This window comes from Caloenas nicobarica, chromosome 5, assembly GCF_036013445.1.
Source record: "Caloenas nicobarica isolate bCalNic1 chromosome 5, bCalNic1.hap1, whole genome shotgun sequence".
Taxonomy (NCBI): domain Eukaryota; kingdom Metazoa; phylum Chordata; class Aves; order Columbiformes; family Columbidae; genus Caloenas; species Caloenas nicobarica.
This window is the reverse complement of record NC_088249.1, coordinates 22001302-22014593: the sequence shown is the minus strand read 5'-3', so window position 1 is coordinate 22014593 and position 13292 is coordinate 22001302. Positions and strand designations below refer to the sequence as shown.

General features: G+C 40.1%; 1 protein-coding gene across 16 annotated transcripts in view; it reads left to right on the top strand.

Moving 5' to 3' along the window:
• NRXN3 (neurexin 3) overlaps positions 1 to 13292 on the top strand; it is a 984867-nt gene that overhangs the window by 881000 nt on the left and 90575 nt on the right. The gene's annotated exons all lie outside the window — the stretch shown is intronic.

The window sequence follows — 13292 nt, the reverse complement described above, 5'->3', positions numbered from 1 at the left end:
TTCCTAATACCATCCACCAAGCAACAGCAGACTGTTCTTCCAGTCTCACTGAAACCCTCCTTTCCTCATGATCCATGCCAAAAAGTTGTCAGAGTTTAAGCTGATGATGGTCTAAGGCAGCCGTTTATCAAGCCGATCAATATTGTCACATTATTTTTTGTTTCATATTATCAATTTTTCTCTATCTATGTGTGATATCTTGTTTTATGCTTGGATTGCAGTCTTCTTGGGTCCAAAAAGTACTTTTTATTCTGCATATGTACTCAGCATAGAATGGTTCTGGCCCATTGTAGAAATACCAAGCAAGATGAAAAGTGAAAGTAAAGCATCTAATGCAAAATAGCAAGAATCAGGATAGGGAATTATTGTTCTTAATGTATTAGAAATGTCTGTGCTATTTGTGTCACTCATTTTCCTATGTAAGTAACTAAAGCTTCTCCTTTTCGAAATGCATATAAAGCTTGTGCAGAATATAAAGTCTGTAGTCCGAAAGTGACACAAAATCCAGGGGAATTTCAGTAGGATTTAGATTTACACATTGCTTATTGGGAAGTACAGAAGACCATGATAACACCAAAGATTTCTTCTGTTTGTAGTGTACACTAAGATACCACCTGCAGTTAGGCAGTCCGAGTACTGCCAGAGGTGTTTTAGAGCACAGTTAGACTAAAACAGCTGGGAAAATGAAGTGCTTTAAAAATATACAATCTATGCACAGACCAATGATGTGCTTTTCAATTTGTGAAGATCCCAAATGTGGGATATAGTCTTGGACAAACATCCAAGACAAAGACAGATGAGAAAAGAATATTACTGGAAATACCTGGTGGCGATGATATTAGCATTGAAAATGTCTATAATTTCATTTTGGTTTAACATTTATAATAACATTCCTGTAAGGCAGTGAAACTCAGAGGACAAGCAAGATTTGAGTGAGAAACAGTTGAGACATATGACTGTATGCTATACGGATAGGGACATTTCTGTGACTCAAATTTCCTTCAGAGAGGCCTAGAAGGAAGATAACAAATGCTGACCTTTTCCTGTTCACTGAAAATGAGAAAGAAAAAGGAGTTTTGATTTGTGTTCACTTCAGTGAGTTGCAAACGGTGCTAGTGCTCTGCTGCCCCTGAGTAGAAATGCTGATTTGACTTTCTCACATGTGGTTTTGTTCTGGATTCAAGCACAGTCTGTTCAGAAGTGACATGTGTTGTAGTAAATTCCTGCTGCTGATCTCAGGGTCCTGACACACCAGACTATCCTGTAATAATAATAACCTCTCTGGGACTTCTGCTTTGCTATGTTACCCTAAGAAAGCTCCAAAGACAAGCCATTAGCTCTTGTGTGTGGTCAAGCAGCATGCTGTGCAGGCTGCTGTCAGGTGAGGGTCATTGTGCTGTGCCATGCCGTATTCACACAAGGCTGCCATGCTTCTCACAGGGCTGCTTCATTAGTAATTGTTAAAGGTCCTGGTATCCCACATGTCCGTATTTCCTGATTTAAAGCAGAGCTTCAATTAGTAGTGAAGTAGTTCAGGGATTTCCGAGTTTGGGAGACTTCTGTGAAAATGAGTTGAAGTGACCCTCATTCTTTTGGCGTCTGCTTCCATGTGAACTGCTTACGTGCTCAGAATTTATTTAGTGAGTCAGTGCTCAAAGCTTTTTGGGAGACTCTCCATATGCCCTCCAGTGGCACGTTCTGTCCAGTTCACAGATGGGTCATTCAGTTTTCAAACAATTTGTGTAAAGATATCTTTTAAGTTAGTTACTAAGTAACGCTAGTTTAGAAGAGCATGCGTGGTGGTACATGAGTCTTCCATTCACAACATCTTCAGTTCAGTGAGTCCAAGATATGATTCCATGTGGTGTTGTCTCCTTAAGAACTGCTCCAGATAAATTTCTGCAGGCTCTAGGGCCCACTGATTTAGGACAGGCCCCTAATATGTCTGCCCTATACCATGGATGTCTGAGGTCCCAAGACCAAAATCACAGTTTTCTGTGAATCAGAACCCTTTTGGGAGGACAGATGGACTTCTGGTTATGCTCTCCATGCAGAACCAAAAACTCTATACCCTGTTACAGATTCAGGGCATGTCTCAACCTCTTGATCTTTAAGATGAAGATAATGACACTTGTCACACTGTTCAAACTGTAGATTGGAGGTGAAAAGAATAAATTATTTGTGGATGTTTTCAGCCATATCTTAGAGCAACAGATTGACAGTATAGGATACATAATATGCAGACAGTTCTCTCTAAAGAATGGAAGAGGGGATCTGCCCATTATGCATATGGAGAGTACAAGTCATTGACATGGTTCAGAATAAGGTTCTCAACTTTTATTTTAACCGTTAGGCTTTCCAGCCTTCTAACTGTGTTTTAAATTGAGGCTCCAATAATCTTGATTAATGTCTTTCCATAACGTGCATCTCCAGGCTAAATCCTTTCTTACCATGTATATCACAAAGGAAAATAGCACAGAAGATTTTTCAGTCTAATTAGACTTTCACTGTCAGCTAAGACAAATACAATTGTCTGACCCTTGGTTTTGCCTAGGTACTTTCTTTTACATGCATAGATAATATTATTTTGGGGGGAAGAAATTGGCCTTTAATTTATTTTGTGCTTCTTATAGGTCACTAGCAACATTTTCATCCCAAGACTGCAAAACTCTAATGAAAAAAGAGCTTTTCATGAGTCTCTGCTTTAAAGACTGATTTCATTGGCCTATTGACCTCTGAGAATTACGTGGTCTGGCTCTCATCCCTCCTTTTCTGCATCTTCCTCAACTATTTTTTCTTAAAGAGACCAAAGCCCCCATCCTGAACTATCTTTCAGAGTAGAATCCTTTCTCCTGCACTACAGTCCTGTTGAGTGAGATGGTGGACTTGCTACAGTCAAATGCAAGAAATGGCTTTTACTTATTCACAGTCACATCTCTTCTGTGATGATTAGATGGTAACATGGTTTGGACAGAGAAAGAAAGCAGAGTTTGGAATGTGGATAGAATGTGGGATAGAAAATTTTCATGCAAACTACTGTTCATGTAGATTACAGAGTAATTAATTCAATAATACCAGATGACCTCTAAATACTTCACAAGTTTGTAGTATAGAAATAGATTTAGTGCACACTAAAATACAGAATCTTTGGCGTGTAATGTAGCATCTGCCTAGCCAGAAACATGTATATGTTATGCCAATGTTCTGTATGGGAAAAGGGTAAAAATATTCACCAAGTTTTATCTGGATATTGGATGGGGGTGTGATACGGTGTGTATAAATTATATTTATTGATCCAGTGATCCAGATACTCAGATTACCTATAAAGTTCATATAATCAAAATATAATGCTATATTTTCATTTTTTCGTTCACTTTTTTGCAGAAGACAGGTGTACTGCACTTCTGAAAGTGCCGTAGTGAACAAGGAGTTCAGTACCCATCCAAAAAGAGAATGTGATTTTACTGTAATATTTTTCCAGAGCTGCCTACACTCCCAAGTGCTGACAAGTACTGATGATGGAAATAAGCTCAGCTTTGTATTTCTGCTAAGCATAATTACAGTAATAAAGAACATTGTATTTGTAAAACGGCTCATGCATATGCTGGTGTATGCTGTCATTTGTTGACATTATCAACAGTGATATTTGAACATTTAACTTAGTAACCGTTGTCGACTCTAAATGTTGACTACTCTTTCGTGACTCCAGGGGAGGGATTTGATTAAATGTGTGTGGCAAACTTGAGTGCCGCGAGTTGACACATAGTGCAATTTCTTGATATATAGCTTATGCTCAAGGTTTTGGGTAACCTGGTTTTATATAGCAGCATTGTCAAATAGTCACTTCAGCAATTTCTCTTTGTGTTCTGCTGGGAACCACATTGTCTTTTTGTTTCTTCAGACTAATAGTTTACACAAGGCCTGAGTTAGCTGATTCATTTCTACAAGAGTAGAGTTTGCATTGCTTTTAATCTGCAGATACGAAAAATCATTTGGGATTTGCAGCGAAATCTCAGCTGTTGTTTTTGACACAGGTACCCAGTTCTGTTCTACTGCAATTTTCGGAAATGAAAATTTGGCCCAGAATGTGAAGGGGAGGCTGGTCTAGCACTTTTCTAGAATTTCAGCAGTTCTTTTTGTTTTAGCTGATAATTTTTTTTTCTTGATCAAGAACTTATTGAAGTATTTGCTTGATTTTAGGTGACCAAAAAGCACGCCCTTTTCTATAATAAAAGGATAAGAAGCTGTAATAACAGCTGTAGTAAACTGATACCTACCATCTTCAGACAGGTAGACAGGCACGTATTTCTCAGAAAATACCCTTAATAACATCAGTATGTACTTTTTTTTTTTTAGGGCACAGTATTCTTTTGTGTATTTAGACATGTGATTCGCCTTGCCAAAAAGGATTCTTGAAAGTCATATAGAAGATTATTTTCAAAGTCTGATTAATAAAGTACTTAGGAGCTAAAGCTACTATAGTTGACCATACATTTGATCACAAGCCAAATGAAAGGATAGGAAAAGTGTGTTGTTCTGGAATGGTCGTGCAGCAATGAAATATGATTAAGAGATCAAACACTGCAAAAGTAACTGTTTAGAAATAAATGGAGTAGAATCAATTGTTATAGCTCAAATATAGTTGGAGGATTGGCTCGTGTTTTCTTGTAGCTTATCTGCTCTGCTTGCTATTTATATACTTCAGGGAAATGCCTAGAAGCTGCAGATATTGTCAGAATACTTCCAGAGCATATAGTTCCGTTTTGGTTGTGGTGGTTTTTTGTTTGGTTTTGTTCTGTTTTGGTTTGGGTTTTTTTGTTGTTGTTGTTTTGTTTGTTTCTTTGTTTGTGGTTGGTTTGTTTATATATAATACACACATATATCTATATGTATAAATATATATAAAAGACTGTCTGAAAGGTGGGAATGTAGCTCTTCCCTTTCCTAGTTCATATTTGAATGAATGTGCAGAAATTAGAAACACACCATGCTGTTGTGACAGACCCTCTTTCTGAAACCATCTAATTAATGCCTTGGGTTTTCTGTAGAATGGTGGTGTTGTTAACCAGTAGAAACAGAAGAATTTCTGCTCGTTTCTTTTTCGTCTACGGGATGAGTTGTCACTGATTTGCAAGATACGTCTCACGGTACAGCTCTTAAAAGTGATGATTAGCGAGACAGGCTATTCAACCACTTATCCTTTCTCTCCTTCCTTAGATGGCATATGAGTAGGTGGGCTGCTGTTCATTTTGATTGCGGAATTACTTCTATTATAATCTGAAAGATAAGAATTTGTTTCCCAAAAATTTCCACAGAAAAATAATGCTAAAGGGGTGAGGACTTGGATTTCAGTTCTCTTGGTATTTCATGGGATGCAAATGTTCCGTTTCTTCTTTCTTATAGTGTGTTTTTGGAAAAAATTTGGTCTGTTGGCTCTTCACTCTTATAGTGGCTCATGAAAGGACAATCTTCCCTCAGAATTTCTTTGAGAGTTTTCCACTGGTGCTGTGCTGCCCATTTTGCTGGATCTTGTATTTGCTTTGCTTAAGGAAATTGATTTGCAGAGACAATTTTGTTGGTAAGGACACTTCCAGGGAATACCAGTAATTTATTAGGAGGCATGAACCAGGAAGCAGGAAGTGTTGGGAATGCTCTAATGGCTAAATATATGAAAGTGGATAGAGAAAAGACAAATATTGAAGTGCAGACAACTAAGATCCAGAGGACAAGATACATCTGTCTCACAGAGACATGGGCAGATAACAGCCAGATTTAAAGAGTGACATTGCTAGAGGTGGTAGGGTGGTGCTTCTAGCAACTCTGGTTTAGATAGATAAAGGTTTGGAGAAAAGAGAAACTCGTGCTCATATGGCTTAGTAACCACCCTTCTACTTTTTAGTCTCTGCTTTGTTCCACACTCCATTTTCCCCAGAGATAAAGGACAGTGGTTTTGTGCCAAGCTGGCAGGGACTCATTTCAGTAGAACTGCTGGTAGTGAGATCTGAGGACCCAGAGCTTCTTCCAAAGCAGTTTCAAGTCAGGAGGAGCTGGACTCTCACACTTGTACTAAGATCATGTAAAAACCACCTCTTCTCCTCACTTGCAACAGCTCTTTTCCACTGTTTTGGAGCAGGAAGACTCAGTATAAAAAGGGTTAGGTCGGGTAAGGAGAAAAAATTACTGTATGTTGTGTTCTTCTGACATCCAAGAAATACCCTCAGTGCCCAAGCCATACAGAGAGATTTGCACAAATAGCTTGAATTTAACTTGGTCATAATGTCCTTTCTTTTTCTTGAAAAATGACCTCCAATGAAAGTATAAGGACATGAATGATCTTAATCTGTGGTAACAATGGAGAACCAGTCCTGGCTGACTCCAGCAGCATAAATACACAAAATGACAGATTATCCTGCTGCCTCCCTCCCTGCTGCCTGAGCACAAACATACACACTCAGTAGCACACAGCAAAATTCAAATTGGTCTTTATCTTTTATCTGTAGCCCTAGTGATTAATGCTGCTCTTGCTGGGAAACTAATCGAACAAGGGGAAATATGGAGAAAGAAATATGTATTTCTTAGACTATTGTTATCAGTGCTATTATTATTTCTTTAATATATTTTCCTCCTGTTAGAATAACTTAATGTACTGACACAGCAGGAAGCGAGAGGTGAGAGCAGATTTGATGGCAAGAAGATGAATGGGGCAGGCCACAGCAAGGGGAACACAGGCATTTTACAGAAGGAGATGAGCTGCTGAGCTGCTTTGGGGTTGCAGCATTTTAGCTAAAAAACTGAGAGGCTGAAGCAGTCTGAACACAGATCCTGAACCAGGAGCTGCCATTTTCTAAGCCAAACTTAATTCACTCAGCAACTGTTGATAAACCTCCTCTCTGAAGCGTTCTTTACTTTTGCTGTGCAGTAAAATAAGGATACGCTGGTCCTCGGTCTGCCTCAGAGCCAAGTTTACAGGCACTAATCTGTAGTATGGGTAATATTTTGTAAATTCCCACAGTTGGTGTATTCCATTTCCCTCCTGCCTGGTCCTTGGCCTAGGTCTTTCATAGTGGTTCTATGACTTTGTAGTTCCAGTTCAATCCTTCAGATGTGTACAACATAGAGCAGAAAATTTACTTTCTGCTGTGGTAAAACCAGAAATGGATGTTTTGAATGGGTATGACTTAGATTTAATTAGGAGGCCTGTCTTATGAGTGAGTAGAAGTGAATTCCAGTTGTCTTGTTTCCTCAGGATCTTAAGGAAACAGACTTAAAGATAAGGAAATTAAGAGGTCACACCTTGTTTTGCTTTTCCTTTGAGAAGAGGAATAGAGAAAGGAATACCTGTAACAAAGGTAGACTTTTGGGATTAAGGTTCATGCTGCCTGTCTCTTATTTCAGTATTCTGTCTGCTTTAACAAGTGTGACCACTCATTTTTCTAAATACACTCTTGTTGTGGTGCGATGGTGGTGAACATCAAAAAAAGAAATGAGGTAGAAAGAGGAGCAAGGTTACCTACCCTGTAGAAGCATTTTTTGGTAGTATCAGTATTTCCTGTGCTCTCTGTTTTATTACTCTTTGCTGTGGGTATATTGGCATAATGTCCTCTTCCTTCACAGGGCAGGCTCAAGACTTGCAAATATGTTTAGGGTCTAAATCTAAAGCATAGTTATCTTAGCTCCCAATTGATTACATTTAGGCAGCAGCTTATCCGGTTGTTCTCTGCTAGAGCAATGCTCTCAGTTTGTATTAACACTTATATTAGAATGCGGGTCTCTAGTGCCCAGGTTTGTTTCGTTGTTATAGACATTCTCATTAGAGATATTCATAGAAAAGCAAGCTAAAACTGATTCTGTACGCATGATACATGCAATTCCTTTGCTCACATTAGTTCTGTATGTCTCCCAGTTTACACATAGTACGTAAGTTGTCCTCTCACTGCCTAACGCATTGCCATTTACTCTGTCACGCTTTAGACTTGTGTAATGAACTGAAGTTGTTTTTAAGCAGGTGAGCAATGGTTGTTCAGGTGGCTGCTGCTGTCACCTGCTTGTCTTGTCTTGAGATTTGGCAATTTGCGGGAATGAAATTTAAAAATGTAGATATGCTGGGCAGGACAGAATATACAGCTTGCTCATCTGGAGTCTCTGAAGGCATTCAGCTTGAACAGCACCAGAGGAGGACCTCCACAGCAGAGCTTGTGGGCTTCTTCCAGAGCCAGGAGGGCAGCTGGCCCCACTCTGAAACAAGGCTGTGTACAGGTGCTGGGAATCAACTGTCAGGTAGGATTTCCAGCTGCTAGACATAAATAAGAGTGCTGGGGTGGAAAGGATAGATAGATGGGAGGAGGAAGGATGGTCGTGTGTGTGTGTGCGCGTGCCTGAGAAAGAAATACTGCAGTGGAAGCTTCTCCTGTAGAGGACTTTTTCCGCCCCCACATCTGACTAATTGTGAGGTATTGTTGCTTGCCTGAAGATGAATATTTCCTTGGTGCTCAGATGGCTGATTATATGTTGTCCTTCTGTTTATGGAGCTGGTTGTCTGGCTGTAGCATTTGTTGCCCTGGCAAGAAGCAAGAACCACTTACAATCTGCTGTGAAAAGGCTTGGTGTCTCTCTGGCTGCCTCTCAGCTAATGTCTGATGCTCACAAGTTGTTTGTTTTGTCGTTTCTTAACTGAATCCATAGAAATGGTGTTGGCTTCTGCTCCATGTGATCCCTGGGGGGAAGGGAGGGAGGAAGTTGGCAAGAACTGGAAAGGAGGGCAAGAGCCTGGCTGTGGATTGCAAAGGACCAGGATCTGCAATGATCACTTTTGCCTTTGGAAATGCTGTAGGAATTGGAGTGAGTTGCAGCCCTGCAGTCTGCAGCTTGCTCTTTTTATGATGGCTTGTTGCACAGTACCAGCTAGGTCCCTGGATCAGATTCTGACTCTGAATTGCCCTCCCACTTCCATAAGGCCAGATTTTCTTTGTTGGGGCTTGGAAAGCTCTTCTGCTGCAACTCTCAGCAGGTATTTATGCTCTACAGCTTACTACTGTAGTGATGGACACTAAGCATCCAAGGCAGCCAGAGAATTTGAAAGTTAAACAGCATCAAGGCTTCTGCTGGGAGGGGAGAAATAGGGTGAAAGAAGGGCAATGTTGTCACCTTCCCTGAGAGAGCTGCAGATTGAACAGGGCAGAGGATGTAAGTAACAGTTTACAACACCAAGGAGCGGTCTAGAGGCAGAGGGAGGTAATGGCACAGGCTGCTGTCCCTCTGCTTCTGTCAGGTTTGGTCACCTTGAATTTACTGACTGTTTTTCTTCTGTTCAAACCTGATTTAGTGATAGCAGTAGCTGAAGGTCAGAAGACTTGGGGATATTTTTAAAAAACGTTTTTTCTGTTGTTAACTGTTCTTCTGTTGCATTTTTGTCCTTCTAAAGCTGTGAGGTAACTTCTGTGGTGGCAATGAAAGGTGACAGTAGTTAGGCAGTGTTGTACCCTGTTTCTTCCAATGGGGCATTACAGAGGAGACAAGAGAAGTGATTACTGTTATCCATGGGTACAGCTAAGCTCCATATGGCGACCTGCATTTATAGTACCTGTTGTGTATTGCCTTGGCATCTGAAAGCTGTTCAGCTCAGGAACCCATTCACCTGCAATGGTCCATAAATTCAGAATAAGGCTGTGGCGAGAAATTGTAAATTATTAACTCAAAACACCTATGTAGTTTACCTAGAAATCAGAAATCCACTTGTTAATTACATCTGTTTGAGCCAGAAATCCCCTCCTTCTATCAGTATATTATTTATATGACTGATTTATTTTACTCTAGAACTATATGGGGGTTTATATTAGGGCTGAATCACAATTTGATCATATTGCAAGTCACAGAATTATTCAGCAGTCTTATACAAATGTATACATAGAAGGCAGAGACTTAAAAAAAATGTCAGCCCAGCCCCCTGTAATTCCTCTTCCCTTTTGCTGTCCAAGAAGACCCTTTAAGAGGAAAAAAAAATAGTACTTTCTGAAAAAGAAGAGGACTGGTTTTCATTTTGTGAAAGTAAAACAATTAATAAGAATTAATAAGTCATTTTGTTTAATTATGTTTTTATCATTCATAGATATTTTTTTTAGTTTTACTTGCATGAAAGTGTGGGGTTTAGAAAACATGATTTTCTCACTTTTTTGAAATGTGCAGATAAAAATGATAGTAAAAACTGTAATTTGGTTTCAAAATTGTCAAAGATGTCAGTGACATGTGGACTGTCCTGTAACTCTGGTGTGGTACCTGTAGTAGGACTGCTTGTCCATTTAACAGAATCATGGTGTTCCAGGTGCCATTTCTGCTCTATTTTAATGCATCTGGCCTGATTTTCGCATGCACAGAGCAGTGAATTTGGGCTGTAACCCACGTGGCAGCATCAGGAAACGAATTTTACTTTGTTTGGCCTTCTTTGGTATCAGACTATGCAGGAATTCAGCCATTCCTGGTTCTAGACACAAAATTTGCTTTCCTGTTTGTAATTTGGGGAAACTCATAATACAGTTGATGCCTTTGGTATAGTGCCAGATAGAGGGAGTTGTCTAAAGTAATTCCTTAAGAAACATCTCACTGGATAGAGCTGTGATTCTTTGTTCTGTAGCAAGGGAAATGGGTGGATTTCAGTCTCTGGGATAGATGATGTGGCACCTACTGGAGCACTGCACATGTATACTAACAGGAACAAAAACAGGTGTTCACAAAATTTCTTTCTGAAGTACCTTACAAGCCACATCTAAGGATTGCTCTTTTCATCACAGATACACAGCTCATTGTAGGTTAGCACCTAATTATTGTTTAATAACGCATAGCTAAACCAGCAGTAGTTTGGAATGGCAACCAAAGATGCTTTCAATATGGCTGTGAAGCAAGATGCAAAAACATATATAAGCAGAGTATAATTAACTAAGTTGTCATTGCATCAGGACACCCCTAAATCACATATTTAAAAAAAGGTTGTTGAATAGTCAAATGATCTCAATGAGACTAGTTTCTCACCTCAACAATGGCCTCTTCAGACATGCAAAATTGTGTGTACTGATTAAAGACAATATTGTCCATCCGCATTTCATGGCTGTGCTTTGTGTATCTTGTTAACATGTGCAAGCTGTTCTCTTCCACAGAAATAGTAGGGGTGTGGCGGGGGGGTATCTTATTTTTATTTTCTGTCAAGGAGAGACAGGTAGGTCTGGACAACAGTGAAGCAAAGTCCAAACTAGATCTAAATTATTTCCGTTTAGACAGAGGAAAATGTTCTCCATAGTAACTTGTCACATTGCGTATTGAGAAGGAGGGAACGTTGTCTTAGATGACTTGGTTCACATGTTATTATCTCAGAGGACGTGGTTCACACGTGACCCCGTGTTAACATTATGTTATTCTGAGGTTATACTGCAGCTGTCTTCAGAGGCAGCTGGGGCTCAACCTTGGTGTAAGTGAACAGATGATGCAAGTGGCCAACATTAGCGGCAGAACCAAAGAGATAGCAAAGCTTCAATGTTCAGGACTCAAAGACTTTCCTTACTGAATTTTGCCATTTAGTAGGTCATCATGGACATGTCTCTGACCACTCCTTTAAGCTGCCTCCTGGCAGAGCTGGCAGATCAGGACATATGCTTGTGCCTGAGCTGCTTCGGGTCACAGCCTGTGCTGCAGTGCCAGCCCCTTTAGATGAGCAGGTTACATGGCACACTGCTTCCTGAAATGGAGCTGTGAAGGAATGGACACACATTCTTCTTCATTGTCCTTGCTGAAGGGGCAATAACCTCTAGCTGGTGGGTGAGACGGACAGCTAGGAATGCCAACATCTTTGATCACTGCTGCAAGAGTAAAAAATTATGTCAGTCAGAGCTTTTTATTATAAATGAGGCTATTTCTTAATATGGCAAGGCTTTTCAATGCCCTTGCAATGTTTTATTGAAGTTTCTCTGCATGGCATTACATTCTGAAGTGCCAAATGGAGATACAGATCCAAAGCTTTCAGTGGCACACTGTACTTGCTTCAGCAGGATATCCTTTTTCCCTGGGTGTATTCACTTAATACCTTTTTTTTTTTTTTTTTTTCCTGGGACTTCTATTCCTTTTATGACAGTGCTGCCACTTTGAAGTCTTTCTTGAACCAGCAAAATATTTTCATTAGTTGTCAGGAGTTTTCATTAAAATGTTCTTTGGCTTTGACCTCTTACACTGAGTTCTCACACCCTATGTTGGCATCCCATGGGAATGATTTATTCATTCCTCCTTCTGTACCAGGCTAAAATCTTACGGCTTCTGAGGAATTTCTTTCTCTTTAAAAAAGAAAAGTCAAGTGAGCCTAATTATTTCACAGCCCAGGAGTGCAGTGTTTCTTATTAAAATACACCTTGAGCAGCATACTTGCATGGTCTTCTCACTAAGGCCGAGATGCTTGCTGTGCTGTTCAAGGCTTCTGTAGAAAAGAAGAGCTCACATGTGCTTTCTAGGCTTTACTGTATCATCTTTACCTGCAGACCTGGAAAACAAACTAAAGAAAAACCATTCATGTCAAACTCTGGATTTTTTTCTTCTAAATTAAAAAAGGCTTTCTGAGATGTGGAGCACTTCTGAATGACCTCTACTGTGCTTTCCAAAGCTGCTTTGCTATGGAGCACTTATGTGCTGTCAGTGGCATCTGTCTCCCCCTGAAGAATTCACAGTAACTTTGTTAGACTGCCACGGCTTTGACTTAACCTTTTCTGTCTCAGCTTGTGCCATTTGGTTTTTTAGTCCTCTCTTTTGCCGTTGCATCCCATCACGCTATGCTCTCTTTCTTCTTCCTGTGCAGGTATCTTAACTTTCCACAGCTCCCCACTACTTCTTCAGTGCCTCCACCTTTTGGTTATTGTAATCTCAGCTGAATACAAAATTATCAACTGATATAAACTCACTCAAATGGAATTGCTTTTTCAAGTCCCACAAATACTAGGGGCCCTGCAGCATCCTTGCACCCTTTGGACAGGGTGTGCCCTTCCCATTTCCAGCAGATCTGCAAAGTGCGGAGATGAGGAAGTTCTTCCATGGGGGAATGGGAAGCATCTGCCTTGCAGAGCTTAGTCTTAACTTGATTGACAGGTTTAGCATGCAGTAGCTGAGACCGTGAAACAGGCAAGATGTTTTCAGAGGACACTGTTACCTGCCCAGTGCATGTGCTCATGGTTTTTGCATGTGTGTGCCATATGTCTCTTGGATTCTGTCCCTGGATGTTGATTCCCAGAGCAGGAGAACTGTTTGCCTTAAAATATTATCGTGGC